The sequence below is a fragment of the Lepidochelys kempii genome, chromosome 7 (assembly GCF_965140265.1).
Source record: "Lepidochelys kempii isolate rLepKem1 chromosome 7, rLepKem1.hap2, whole genome shotgun sequence".
NCBI lineage: Eukaryota > Metazoa > Chordata > Testudines > Cheloniidae > Lepidochelys > Lepidochelys kempii.
In genome coordinates this window covers 88,914,823-88,930,053 of record NC_133262.1, presented here as the reverse complement: position 1 = coordinate 88,930,053, position 15,231 = coordinate 88,914,823, and the positions used below count along the sequence as shown (strand labels likewise).

The window sequence follows — 15,231 nt, the reverse complement described above, 5'->3', positions numbered from 1 at the left end:
CTCTCAATTCTATTACTATCACACAAGCCTAGCACCCAAGAGGAAGATGCCAAATTTTCAATATAATATTATTGTGTGAGGGATCCACGTAAAGTAATTCTACTTCAGAAAACAGTCTGTCACCCAAGTAAATAAAGCTTCCAGGGACTGCAGAGATTCTTATGACATTTCAAGCAATGTCCCACAATATGTCTTTGTTAATTTTCTAAACTGGATGAGCTTGCTCTTTCTGAAAGTGCTTTTTACACTACATGTGACAGAATGACAAGAAAATATAAGACCAGCTTACTATAAATACTTTATGAGAGCCTAAATTATTATTTTCATAGTGACCTATGTATCGTGAAGGAAAAATTTATGTTAGACTCTTTGGGTTTTTTTTTTTCAAGCAAAGGTACATTATATTGAGGAAGGCAGTAAAAAGAAAATAAAAATATAAAACAAAGTTCAACCATGCTCAGCTGAAGGACCATTAATAACTGCCCTATCAGGAGCCAAATACATTTCAAAGCTTCTCTCCAGCAATTCTGTAATTTGTTAATAGGAACAACCATTTACCTTGATTGTGTGATTTATCCTGAAATATGTACTACATAAACAACACAATCAGGATTAAGGCCCACTAAATTTAATTAAAAAAAATTAAATAAAGCTAAACAAGTGCAACTTTAAACCACCGTTTTTATTTTTCATTTAACTTCTGTTTTCTGCTTTAAATCTATTTTCATAATTTGAATATATTAGTAACAGCTTTATAAATTTTTACACTTGCAGAGAAAACAGATGAGTTAAACTCATTAAAAAATACATGTGCAACTTTTTAAATGACCAAAATCAAAGAGGGAGAGCATGGAGATGAGCACATTGTCCCAAATACATAGGAAAAATGCCAACGTGTGAAGGACATGGTTTTAATTAGTCTGCAACTTCATTAACTCGTTTCGGAATTAATGGCAATAACTTGTACAGTGCAGCTCATCATTCCCTCCTCACTCATTTCCAGCTACTTGTGGAAGGTGGCCATCAGTCCCCCCACAAATCCACTACCCTCCCCTCACATAAGGGCTCAGGGGCTGAAAAAAGGGGATTGTTAGGAGCTTTGGTCCTATTCCCCAGCTGCTTTAGGGGATGCCTTCCCCCAGAGTGCACTTCCAGTTCCAGTTTTTCTGGGAGCCAGACCCCTAAAGAACAAATACCTGCACTGGACACCTGCCACTAGTTTGGCTGCCACTCCTCACTGCCCACCAGGTTCCCAAATACTTAATAATTCCCTCCCAAACCAAAAATATATCTGCTCCTTGATCTGGGAGCTGTACTCCATCATCCCTGAATAACTTAGGCACCAATTTATGAAAATTTTGGTGTGCAATTATCAACTTCCCTCTCCTGATGATAAATTTAGCTTTGTAAACCTACAGAGGCCTGATGGAATCCCACCACACTGTCCACTGTAGTATTTCAAACTAGTTTACAGTCTGCCCAAGGAAAAGGTCCTGGATCTGCTCTAAATCTCTCTGTGCCTTGATGATTTAGTCCTCCTGCCAGTTACAAAATTCCAAATAATTTTCACCCTGGTGTACAGTAATCATTTCAGCTGGCCATTTCTTGAATGCTCCTCTTACCAAGACAACTCAGGTGTGCCTCAGCACCAAAGGCCCAGCTGCAAACCTCTAGGGGAACTGGCTGCCCACCTATTGGCCCGTAGCTCCAAACATTGACTCTTCCCTTGCTCCTCATATAACACCCCATCATCCATATCAACTCAGAGTAGCCTCAATGATGAGGCCCAGCTGTGAACTTCCAGGGGGAACTGGCCACCTGCCTGTGGGACAAATGCGAAATAGATCTCTATTGGCAGTCAGGGCATAAATAGATATATAAAGTCTCCCTGCTGGTCCACATGGGGCCCAATGGCTTTCAAGAGCCCGTCTAGCCAGTCCCCAGATCAGGTGATGCCTAACTCCCTTTTTCCCCCCCTTGCCACCAAAAGGAGGGGAAACCATTAAAAGAGCCACACCCTCTTTCTTGTTGCTTGACCAGACAACCCCCTCCTCACCTTGAGGCTGTTGGGGGTTGAATTTTGCAAATTAAAACAGATCAGAATTCTTTACATTGGGTTATGGCGATAGAAATGGGTGCCTTCAAATTTGCTGACCTTTTGCAGCTGGGCATTTTACTTCATCTGACAATGTAAAATGGAGGACTAATTCACACAAACAAATCACATTTTTCTAAATACTTCAAAGTGATCCCAAGTTTGCCAAAAATTAAGGCTCTGCTTTACCTTGCCCCAAAAGACTCATGGTTGAATCTTTGTATTGTTGTGTGTGCGTGTGCACACATGTGTATGTATACACAGAAAGAGTTTTGAAGCATCACACAGCAATCTCAGACTCTAGGAGTTCATCCACACTCCGTTTTCAATTATTACTATTTATTACTTGTAGAACCATAATGGGATGGGATGTTAGATGGGGTGGGATCTGAGTTACTACAGAGAATTCTTTCCTGAGCATCTGGCTGGTGAATCTTGCCCATATGCTCAGGGTTCAGCTGATCGCCATATTTGGGGTCAGGAAGGAATTTTCCTCCAGGGCAGACTGGCAGAGGCCCTGGAGGTTTATCGCCTTCCTCTGTAGCATGGGGCACAGGTCACTTGCTGGAGGATTCTCTGCTCCTTGAAGTCTTTAAATCACAATTTGAGGCCTTCAATAGCTCAGACATAGGTGAGAGGTTTTTCACAGGAGTGGGTGGGTGAGATTCTGTGGCCCGCTATTGTGAAGGAGGTCAGACTAGATGATCAAAATGGTCCCTTCTGACCTTAATATCTATGAAAAAACCCCGTTAAGATCTAGAAGAGAATAAAAAGATGGTTCCTGCCCCAAACATGGGGGAAAGATGCTGGATTCAGCTAGAGAAGTGATCTGATCGCATATAAGGTGGAGGCACCAGAACAGTCAGAGAGTCTAAATTAAAACTAACCCAAGTACAGATTTAGGTACCAGCTATTATGCGCTCCATAGAAATTTTATAGTTCAGGTTTAAGACTGTCTATACCAGGGGGGCTCAACTTCCATAGTAGGATTCCTGCTGGAACAACCCTCCTATTTAGCAATAAGGGAAGGGCAGGTCATGACCTTGTGACCATCTGCCTCCCACCCCAGATGAGGACTCCCAGTATCAATCATGCTGGAGAAAAATCCAATTAACAATGGAGATCATATGCATGTCCTGGGGATATACCCATGTTGCACAAGTCCAGGAAAATAATGGCTAAACAAATCTTAAATACAGCTCTTCTAATTTTATCTAAATTTTGCCTCCTATTGTTAGGAAAAGGGAATGAGGGGTGGGTATAGTAGGTCAGGGAAGGCTCTGCCTTCCCTGGCTGCAGCTGTTGCCATGGGACACTGGGCTGGTGATGCTGTGGCCCCGGGCCTGCCGGCACGACTGGGGCTGTTCTGGCCGGGGCTTGGATCAGTCGGCTGGCTGGAGCTACTCCGGACAGGGCTTGGGTCAGTCGGCTGTCTGGGGTCAGCCTGGGGCTCCTCTGGAGGTGACGGTGGGGGGAGGGGAGCAGAAGAGTGGCTTGGGGTTCCAGCCAGTCAGGGGATTCTCTGGTCACAGGGGGGCGGGGGGCTGGGGGCTCCACCTGCGGTGGGCAGGGCCTCGTGCGGAAGGGGTGGGGCCGTGGCGCTAGCCTCTCCAAAGGCAGGGGTGGTGGGGTCTACCCGTCACACGTGGAACAGGGAACTGACATTTTCAAAATGTAAAAAAAAACCCAAAAAAACCCCACCCACATCCCACCCAACATCAACAACGCTGCACTAATTTATCAATACGTTTAAATATCCAAACACAGAAGTCTATTAATCCATTAGATGCATAAGTATTAGCTATTAGATGCGTAAGTAAATATAGCATTTGCATTGTGGAAATGTTAATGATACTATGAAAATCTTGGTCAAAGTTTTCAAACAATAGTATCCTCCAGTTAAGCTCCTTAACCTCTACATTCTTAATGACTTCAGTGGGAGCCGCTGGGTGTTCAGCAGTTTTGAAAACCAGCCTACTTATTTGAGAGGCTAGATCAGGATGTACAAACCTAGTTTGAGGTCCTGTTTTTGAAAGACTTCATCTTTTAATTTTCATATTTGACATTCATTAGATTTAAACTTGCAACCTTAACATAATAGTAACGTAGGTTTGGGTAGGCTTTTTTATTAATAATTATTATTATCTATTTATAATTATATGGCATTAACTTTGCCTTACATTATTTAAGTCAAGGACAAACTGTAGTTTTAAAAGTTAATGCTTCTGTACTGTCATTGGCTTGGGAGAGGTATGATGCCATGTTTGGGAGAGAGACATATATACACACAGAAAGCAAAACAAAGAGGAAACACTTTCTATGGATTTGGAGTCAAGGCTCTTGGACACTTACACAGACCTGCAAATCACCTCCCTAAGGGCAGGATTTATCTGAAACTGCATATATTTTCCTTTGTGCTCGCAGGGTAGTTCTGATGCCAATAATACATTTTCTTTTAAGTGGAAAAATGTCAGAAGGGACAGATTTTTCATGCCAAAACAGTTCTGGATTTGTACTTCACTATGGTGATTTTTAAAAATCATCTCCTGAAGGGTTCTAACTGCAATAATTATTAAATAATACAGTACAGCAAAAAGTCATTTGCAATTTTTCCTTTCCTGGTTTTATTTGTTACTCCTTTTCTTTCACTGTTTTTAACCTACACAGTTTACTTAATGTTCTCAGTGTTTGCTGGCAAACAATCACATTCATAGACAATGCAAACCGAAGAAGCATGAATTAAGTGAATGTAAACTCCTACTTCACAAAGAGATTAAGACAGTCATCCACTGAATGCAAACAAAGCTGACTTCTGCATTCATTGTGTATTTGACTCTTGATTAGTGAATATGAATGAGACTACACATGCCAATGGGGATGAGAAGGTCTAAACTACACGTAAAGTATCTCTTTAAAGAAAGAAAAGTACAACTTTTTCAATACTTTGACAGGAACCTTCATCATGAGCTCTCCAATGAAATTAGAATCTACTACTTGCATTTATAAAGGTTTAAGTACAGGATGGCCAAATGGGCCTCTCACACATAGTTAAATAACTTTTTCTCATATTGGGACTGCAATTCAAATCCCCCTCTATCTGATTAGATAGATCAGTGGTTAAATATTTTTTTTAAAAAAACAGATCAATCTGATGGCATTTTCATTACTACTGATGCTACTTGAATAGATCTTGTGATTTTTCCAAAATCTGCTCATATTTGTTACATGGTGGTCTCTCAGCTACAACCCTGGAATCTCACAATACCACCGTACTAGAAATTTGAGGAAAAAGTTGTTTTTATTCCAGTGAGCATCCAAGCTTTTTTGTGCTTATCTGAACCTACTGAGGTTCTTTTGTTGCTATTTGGAGTCATGTCCCAATTATTTAAGTCTGAGCAATGTTATTTATGAATCTGGTTATGGATTACAGTAACCATTTCCTGTCCATATTCCTTTAATTGTTGTGGTGAATATATTAAACCTTATCCTCTGTTACCCTATTCCTGTGCTTCGTTTAGGAACTGTAGAAGGGAGCTTTAGACCACCTTTGCAATATCCTTATTCCTGGTTTGGACTTTGGTGTAAGTTAGAGTAACTCCATGGCAGCACCTCTGTGGGTATATTGTCCAGCAGCCATTTCTACTTCTTTAATGACCCCTTTACACTGAATTGCAACAATGGGGCCATAGAGCAGAAGAAAACTGGATCCATTGTATATTTGAAAGACTATATTTGACATGTTTCAGAGTAGCAGCCATGTTAGTCTGTATTCGCAAAAAGAAAAAGGAGTACTTGTGGCACCTTAGAGACTAACAAATTTATTTGAGCATAAGCTTTCATGAGCTACAGCTCACTTCATCGGATGCATTCAGTGGAAAATACAGTGGGGAGATTTATATACACAGAGAACATGAAACAATGGGTGTTACCATACACACTGTAACCAGAGTGATCACTTAAGGTGAGCTATTACCAGCAGCAGAGCTGGGGGGGTGAGAGTGGGGAACCTTTTGTAGTGATAATCAAGGTGGGCCATTTCCAGCGGTTGACAAGAAAGTCTGAGGAACAGTGGGGGGTGGGGGGGATAAACATGGGGAAATAGTTTTACTTTGTGTAATGACCCATCCACTCCCAGTCTTTATTAAAGCCTAAGTTAATTGTATCCAGTTTGCAAATTAATTCCAATTCAGCAGTCTCTCGTTGGAGTCTGTTCTTGAAGTTTTTTTGTTGAAGTATTGCCACTTTTAGGTCTGTAATCGAGTGACCAGAGAGACTGAAGTGTTCTCCGACTGGTTTTTGAATGTTATAATTCTTGACGTCTGATTTGTGTCCATTTATTCTTTTACGTAGAGACTGTCCAGTCTGGCCAATGTACTTGGCAGAGGGGCATTGCTGGCACATGATGGCATATATCACATTGGTAGATGTGCAGGTGAACGAGCCTCTGATAGTTTGGCTGATGTGATTTGACCCTATAATGGTGTCCCCTGAATAGATATATGGATGCAGTTGGCAACGGGCTTTGTTGCAAGGACAGGTTCCTGGGTTAGTGTTTCTGTTGTGTGGTTGCTGGTGAGTATTTGCTTCAGGTTGGGGGGCTGTCTGTAAGCAAGGACTGGCCTGTCTCCCAAGATCTGTGAGAGTGACATAGAGGCATAGACATTTCGGCGTCCCCCACTCCTGCTTCCTCTTTGAAACTTACCAGAGACATGGATGAGAGACAAGTAAACCCCATTTCACATAAAATAAAACCAAACCCAAACCATCTCCCAAACAAAACCCAGCCTGATTATTTTTTTAATTCAGCAGGTGAAAGTTCAGCTTTCAACCTTATTTTACATTTTCACATGCATCTGCACATTCACATTTCACCAATACCAGAAGCAGGGGTGCCAAAGTGTCAATAAAACTGCTTTCCCAGTGTATCTCGTTCTAGATGCCCGCAGGACTGCAAACCTCATTAGTTTAGAAAGTGCATCCTTGCAAAATTCACAGCCTTAATTAGTTTGAATAAGAACTTGGCACATCTGCCTCCTCAGTAAATCTCTTATATTTTTGAGGACCACCTGCTACGAATTTGGATTATATCTGGATTGCATTGTAGTTGATGGAATCCAGAACAGAATTCCACAGTGGTTGTTGTTCAGAAGTTCTTGTCTTTGCAAATACCAGTAAAATAATTTATAGTCTTGTTTCTTTCAAAGACCATCAGCAGATGAGTCAGAGCAGACCCTGAAACAAAGTGAGTCCAGACTCTTGACTGAATAAACTTATTCCTTCAGTAGATACTTTACAATACACTGCCATATATAGCTGTTACTGACTCCTGTAGGTGCATTCCTCATGCTACAAAATTCTGAGATTTTGCCCAACCCTTTAAGTAGTACAGATTTTAAACATTCTTTTTGGTGACGCTATGTGATTGTTATATTTAGTCCCTCAGAGAGCAAAGGTTAATCCCCAGACTTCTCGTAAAACTTGCCTATGTGACAGATTTGATTGTTAGTTGAATATATATCACTTTTTTTTGTGGTTAACAGAGATTCTGGATGAGGGAGGATGAGCAGGAGGTCAGCAGCTTAACTGAGCAGCACTAGCCCATGCACCAGCTCAGGTGAGTCATCCCCTTCTCCCAGGTCCAGAGGGATGGGGTACTCTTAAAAAAGCCAATACTCTAGTCCAGAAAAATACCCCCTTCCTCCTACCTTTGAGATTGCAGGCAGTGCGGAATGCTGCGAACAAGTATATCTGAATGTAAAATGTTAAGGGTTAAAAGAGAACTAGCAGCATAGGCCCTGAGTAATACATATCCAGCTGGCTTCTAAAACATGGCATGCTGGCTGGCATGGTAGCTCATCCTCTTTACCTAGTGCTCTGTGGAGCGGTAGGCATAGATTTTACCCTGCTGTTTGTGTTGGTTAGAGAGTAGGGAGGAAAAGAAACTCCCTGTACTGTGTTCTGCTCCACACAAACACATCAACTGCTCCTTTGCAGCACAGGGAAGGATTCTACCCTTTCACTGGAAGACGGGCTTTGTTTCAGAGGCCTAATAATCTTTTGGGTATATTTATGGAATATTTAAGGTAAGCTACACACGTAAGAGAAGATTTTTTTTAGTTTGGAAAATCATATCTGGATCTGTCAACCATAATAACAATGTTGCTTTAAAATATCTCTTTGTTTTCAGATAATACATGACAAGTTCAGCATTCTCTGAAAGTTTTTGTCATCTTCTGTATGTTCTTATGTGTCCTTAGTGACTGAAAATCAGAGACTTAAAATAGAAATGTCAGAAAGAGAAATCCTGTTTAAGGATGATACAGAACAACCACTGCTATGGGAAAAGAAAAGGAAACCATATTTATATATTTATTTTTCTAAGGTATTTGAATCAGTACCAAACAAATATGCATATAAAGTCAATAGTAAGGCAGAGGGACTTTGTCCTAAAACTGCCTTTCCACCAAGACAAACTTTAAACAAGAACTTTTCCTAGTAAATCTCACATGTTTGTGCTGAATAAAATGCCCTCTCCCACTTGGCAGCAAGATATTTTGGTGATTTATGGACAGATAAGAAAAAGGGTTATCCCTCTCCCCCACACTTTTCAATTGCCAAATCTGCCTGCTCATTTTACATTAGACACCAGGCTTCCAGTTTGGGGTTTAGGTTAAAATAAAAAATAATTGATAGCCACATAAAAATCACTGTAGTGTTTCTTATCATTCAGCATAATTGACAGTGTGTACTCAAGAAAGGTCCAGAAGTGGAACAATGGGTGTGAGAGTATGTGTACTTTTCTTTAAATTTGTGGCACAAATCAAGGCAGGAAGTAGTTGGCAGAAGTTCTAGCCAGAAACTCTTCATGTGAAGGAGAGAGAGAAGCAGCTTTAGTGATAATACTGTTTTTCTTATTCTAATAAGGTTCCTTTTCAGAAGAAACTGACTCTTTACAGCAATTTATTATTTTCACAGTTTCTTTGTCTGTATTGACAGTGATGTATCGTAAAACTTCAGTCTCTCCCTATATTATAACTTGGTATAGTTAATACTATTTGTCCTTTGCATTTATAAACACTAAAAAGCATCAATGATGTTGTAAAGAAAAAGCATTGTTTTTTTATTATTATTATTATTTCTGGTGAAAAATGTCAATATGTTTAATGCAGTCTGCCTCTGATTTTTGTTTAAACATGGGAGTTGAGCATAGTCTTCATTTCTAACACTGCAAATCTGGGCCAAGACCTTCAAAGACTAGGTGCTTAACTTACACTCTTGACTCCAGATTTAGGCACATAAATGAAGTGGCCTGATTTTCAAAAGGGCTGAGCATGCAGAAGCTCTCAAGGAATCATGGCTTCAAGGGACCATAAGCCAGGTAGGGATAGCTGGAATGAAGCATACTCCAGACACACCCCACAACTGCCCCAGCATGCCCCTTCACCTGGGGCCGTGGGGAAGGAGGTGAAAGAGCTGTTTATGAAATTACTTACCTTAAAATAATGGTGGTTCTTCAAGATGTGTTGTCCAGATGTATTCCACTGATGGTGTGCATGCACCCAAGATCAGAATCTTTTGGCCAGCTGTGCATGCACTCTGAATGTCTTTTTGTCCCTACCGGTGAGACTTGTTGGTGGATACACCAATTCCTAAACCAAATATCCTGCTAGTACAGGAGGTATGAACAAACTCTTACTCATTTGTTTATATAAAACATAGCTGTCATGTTGTCTGTCATAATTTGAATTGCAAGTCCTTGAATCATTGGGAGGAAGATGGGTCAGGCTCAATGAACTGCCCTGAGTTCTAGTAGGCTGATATGCAACCTCTTTTCCTGTGGGTCCATCAGCACTGAACTTGATGGTGGTTTAGATAAGCTCCCCAGTCATATGAGGGATGCATCAGTCACAAGGAGTTTGGTGGGAAGAACAAACCAACCTTGCACACATGACTGGAATCATTCCACCAATTTACGAAGGGAAGGACGTTGAGGAGAACTAGCACTGACTTGATATGGTGTCCATTTGGTACATACACCAACTTCAGACAGACTTGCGTACAACATAAGTGAAGGTTAGCACGCTGCATAACAAATCTACATGAGGCCATGTGCCTGGGGAGAGTCACTGAGGTATGTGACTGATTCTGTAGCTTGTTAATGAGGCTTGTCATAGATTTGAGGAAGGTAAACTTGAGGTAGTTAAGCTGTGGCTGTGGGGGAGTCTATCACCAGAAAAACTCCTAAGGTGCATAATCCTTCTACAAAGCTTTTTCATATTGACCCATTTAATGGCTATGTGTGAATAAGGTGGGCAAAGGAAGTTATAGGATTCTTCACAAATATTGCACAACCAAAATAAAATCAAAGCATAATAAAGAAACAAGGTTTTCTCCTTATCATAGCTCCATTTTATGTTTGGTTTCTTGTTTCGTTTCACATTGCTTGCATGAGGCAGAATATGAAAGGAGCAGGAAAGGACATGTATTTCTCATCGTTTCCCTGGGCAAAGGGTAAAAAATTATGCTCAGAGTGCAGTACAGGAGAAAGTTCATATACTCTTATTTAGCATACTTTATAGTAGCTACCCTTGGAACTATTCCACATAACAAAAATGAGGACTGATCCACAGATTTCTTGAAGCCATCTCAATTGCTAACCCAGCTGTCATCTCAGCTCTAGCATGATCTGTTAGCCCTCCCCCCAATCAATCCCTTAAAGCCATAAAGTCATGTTTACAAGGATTAAAGGAGTCTTTTCTATAAACCACTCTCTAAAAACTAATATTGACATTGCTGGAAAGAAAAGAGAAAATGCTAAACACAATGGTAAGTAAACCAGGACAATCATCTTGGAGTGGGGATGAGGAGAACGGAAGCATTGGAGAGAAAGAGCACCAGAACTAAAAATCAGTTTAAAAAAAAAGATGGAAGAAGGTAAGTAAAATACACTAATGGTCAATAAGGTACTCATAGACATCTGGTGGTCAATTGAGGGGAAGAAAAAGACTAGTGCAGGATAGAAATATTTGAGTTAGGGGATACCAGAAGAAAATGAGTCTGAAAACCTAACTGTATTTCCAGAGATATTAATGAATATTTTAACAAGGGTGATGCCAAGACACCCTTTATGTCTGCCTCCAACATAACTTCAGCAATATAAATGGATAATATTTAGATAGGTAGAATAACCTCCTCTTTCCCCTCCCTCAAACTGGGGGAAGTAAATAATTAGAATTCAAAGTATTAGATCTCCATCCTGAGCTGCATCTAAATTGTCCTCAGCACAACAGAGTGAGGTGCGGGTTAAAGATAGTTATGAGGCCAGCCATCTTTGCAGCTTCTGGATCCTGTAGCAACTGGGGATTGGATTAGTCCCTGTCATAAATTAGAGCAGCCCCAGAGTTTCCCCAATTTATTCCTGGCATCCTAAGGGGCTGTTTCAATAACTAGAGAGCCAAGGCTTAAGGTAGAACAAAAAGCCATCCCTCTCTTCCCTCTTATAGCTATACCCCCTGTGCTAGTGATTGGGAGGGAGCATGCCAGCCCCATGGCATCTTGGGAGAAGTAAGGGATGATAAAGGGGGTGTCCTTGGTCTTCGAGTTAAGCCAGCATTACAGCTGCTTTCCATTACTAGATGGATGCAAAGCAGTCATAGTGGGGAATGAAGTCTGACCATAGATATATATTCCCTTTTTCCTCCCTACCCCAGCAAACCAGTGATATAGTTCATGACTGTAAACATGCTTTTTCTTTATTACTAAGATGTAAAATACCCTGAACTCTTTTGTGTTCTAACTGTTGCTAACCAAAGAGAATTTGATCTAGCATGTTTTGCTACAACATTTATTAATTTTTAAGGATTTAATACAAACAACAGTGACTCAAGATGACACTTCAGTAATAACATAAAGCTCCTTTGTAAAAGTGCTATTTTAACCAACAAGTACAACTATGCTATTCGACTTGCACACACCAAAACCATTTGGCATTTGCCCCTCAATCCAGAAGATACTCCTGTGAAGTCAGATTAAAGGTGCTGTGTGATAAAAACCAGTATTAGCCTTCCCTCCCCAACACTACACAAAAGCAAACACCATTTCCAGTAATCACAATTTTTTTAGCTTATTGAAACATGATTACCCATTATTTTAAAAGAAAGTTTATAAATCTTAATTTTTATACCATGACTGTCACCACAGTATTTCAATTTCAGGCTTTGTATTATCTGACTTATTACCAAAAAGCACTGATTATTTTTGAAAGTAGCTGCAATAAAAGGCAGTTAAATCTGGTATCAATAAATCTAATAAATAATTCAAAAGGGAGGAATTCCTGTAAATAAAATACAACATAATCATTAAGGGTTCTATTGATTTAGCTAGACTGTTAAATGAATTGCTCTGTTGAGAAGTCTTTTGCTATGGTTGACATTTTCAGAGCTGTCTAGCTGGGAAGTCTATATCAAATGCAGTTCTGCCAGGATCTCCTTTTTATTGCAAAGAAAAAGTACCTGTCCCAATGTAATTAAAAGGCTACGAAGTTGTGCTTTACTCTTCTGGGTCTGATCTGCTGGCAATATTGTTCGTTAAACTAAGTAGGAATGGCTTTGGAAATATTATACACTCATGGTTTTTAAAGGATGAGATCAAAATTTTAAAAAAGAGCTTGTAAACATATTTCTAGAGTTTTTCCCTACCACTTTAGGACAGTGTACTAGGACATTATCTGTTGCTATAAAAGTTTCCGGTCAACTATATCAAATGGGAAATCATTGGGGCCTCACTATAAAACAACAAGACTGAACAACAACTGAGCTAGTAAATGTGCATTAGGGATTGTCATAAAACTAAAGGGAAGGGTAACCACAATTCTGTATACAGTGGCTATAAAATCCTTACTGGCCAGAGGCAAAACCCTTTCACCTGTAAAGAGTTAAGAAGCTAAGATAACCTCGCTGGCACCTGACCCAAAATGACCAATAAGGGGACAAGATACTTTCAAATCTGGAGGGGAGCGGGACAAAGGCTTTGTCTGTCTGTGTGATGCTTTTGCCGGGAACAGATCAGGAATTACAACTCCTGTTAAGTTAGTAAGTAATCTAGCTAGAAATGCATTAGATTTCCTTTTGTTTAATGGCTGGTAAAATAAGCTGTGCTGGATGGAATGTAAATTCCTGTTTTTGTATCTTTTTGTAACTTAAGGTTTTGCCTAGAGGGATTCTCTATGTTTTGAATCTGATTATCCTGTAAAGTATTTACCATCCTGATTTTACAGAGGTGATTCTTTTACCTTTTCTTTAATTAAAATTCTTCTTTTAAGAACCTGATTGCTTTTTCCTTGTTCTTAAGATCCAAGGGTTTGGGTCTGTGTTCACCTGTACAAATTGGTGAGGATTCTTATCAAGCCATCCCCAGGAAAGGGGGTATAGGGCTTGGGGGGATATTTTGGGGGAGACATCTCCAAGTGGGCTCTTTCCCTGTTCTTTGTTTAAAATGCTTGGTGGTGGCAGCATACTGTTCAAGGACAAGGAAAAGTTTGTACCTTGGGGAAGTTTTTAACCTAAGCTGGTAAGAATAAGCTTAGGGGGTCTTTCATGCAGGTCCCCACATCTGTACCCTAGAGTTCAGAGTGGGGAAGGAACCTTGATAGGGATTTACAACTTCTTTCGCTACTTGCTATCTTCTTATCATGCATGAAATAAACAGGAAAATGTGTATTCAAATGCTAGTGAACTCCTTCCATTAATCCCAAACTATATAGAATGCCACAAAAGATGGGCAGAAGGAAAAGTTGCTTTCACCAAAAAGTCATTTATGTGCCAAATTCTCAAGTCTAAAAAACACTTTTAATTAAAAAAAAACCTTGCATGCATTTAATTTCCTGCAATGATTTTGTTTTATACATCTTTCAGTTCAGGGTATTTGCACATCAACAGAGCTGGTGGCTTGCCATCTCTGTCGCATGCAATTGTCTGATAACCCACTACTGTTCAGGTCTATCCTAACTTCCAAATGCCAGTTTGACACATCTCCAGTAATGCTCCTCAGGAACCTTCTTCTATAGAAAGAGGGCTTTGTTTTTTTATTATGCTTTTGAGATTTTGTAAAATTAATATTTCCTGACATCCTCAAACCAAAGGATGATGTGCCTTAACACTTTATTATACAGAATATTTTTGACCCCAATCAGCTGTTGCTAAATAAAACACAATGGGAATCCCTTTAGTTGAGAATATAAGATTCACTCTCCATGTCTCCCTAACTGCCTGCTCAAAAATGAATATACTTAAAAAGGGAATACTTAAATGAGCAGTTTCCATTAAAATGTGCTTAAGTGGGTAGAAACCATATGGAATGTCAATTTCTGTCATAGGACCTTATTTGACCATTTAATGAGTCATCACAAATAATAAAGATGACCACCCTTTTTAGGGCATAATTATACATGTGCTTCCAGGGGGGAATAAGGGGAATCTAGGGTGACCTCTTTCTCTCCTCCATGGCCTACTTTTATTGTAGGTCACAGCGCAGGGTGGGGAGAACAGCATTTGGGCACTTGCTACTTCCCCTACTATGCTTTCTGGTGGGTAGTGGGTGGAGCTTGTGAGGATGAAGAAGCTGCATAAGGTTTAGGGCTGACCCAAATTTCTTCCCTCTTGGGCAATGCGGGAGCCAGGGATGAGACTGTGACTCACAATCTCATCCTTGCTCTTCTGTTGAGGCAGAGCAACTATGTGCTGACCATTACTGAGAGCTTCTGGCAAACCCACAATTAAGCCCACGCAATGCAACATTTAATTACGTTAGAACCTCAGAATTACAAATACCAGAATTATGAAATGACTAGTCAACCACACATTTCATTTGGAACCCGAAGTAAGCAATCAGACAGCAGCAGATGGGGTGGGGGAAAGAAAATACAGTACATGACAGTACTGTGTTAAACAAACTACTAAAAAATAAAGGGAAAGTTTGAAAAAAATTGGCAAGGTAAGGCACTGAGAAATGCCTAATTAAAACCAAGATATTATTTTGATTTGGCTCTCAATGATGGGATAACCTTATTACTTTTTTCTGTCATGTAAGTATCTAGCATGTCATGGTACACAGCAATAAGAAGATACAATGGCATATTT

General features: G+C 40.0%; 1 protein-coding gene across 11 annotated transcripts in view; it reads right to left on the bottom strand.

Annotated features, from left to right (window-relative positions):
- Window positions 1–15,231, bottom strand: part of PCDH15 (protocadherin related 15) — a 1,355,521-nt gene that overhangs the window by 183,894 nt on the left and 1,156,396 nt on the right. The gene's annotated exons all lie outside the window — the stretch shown is intronic.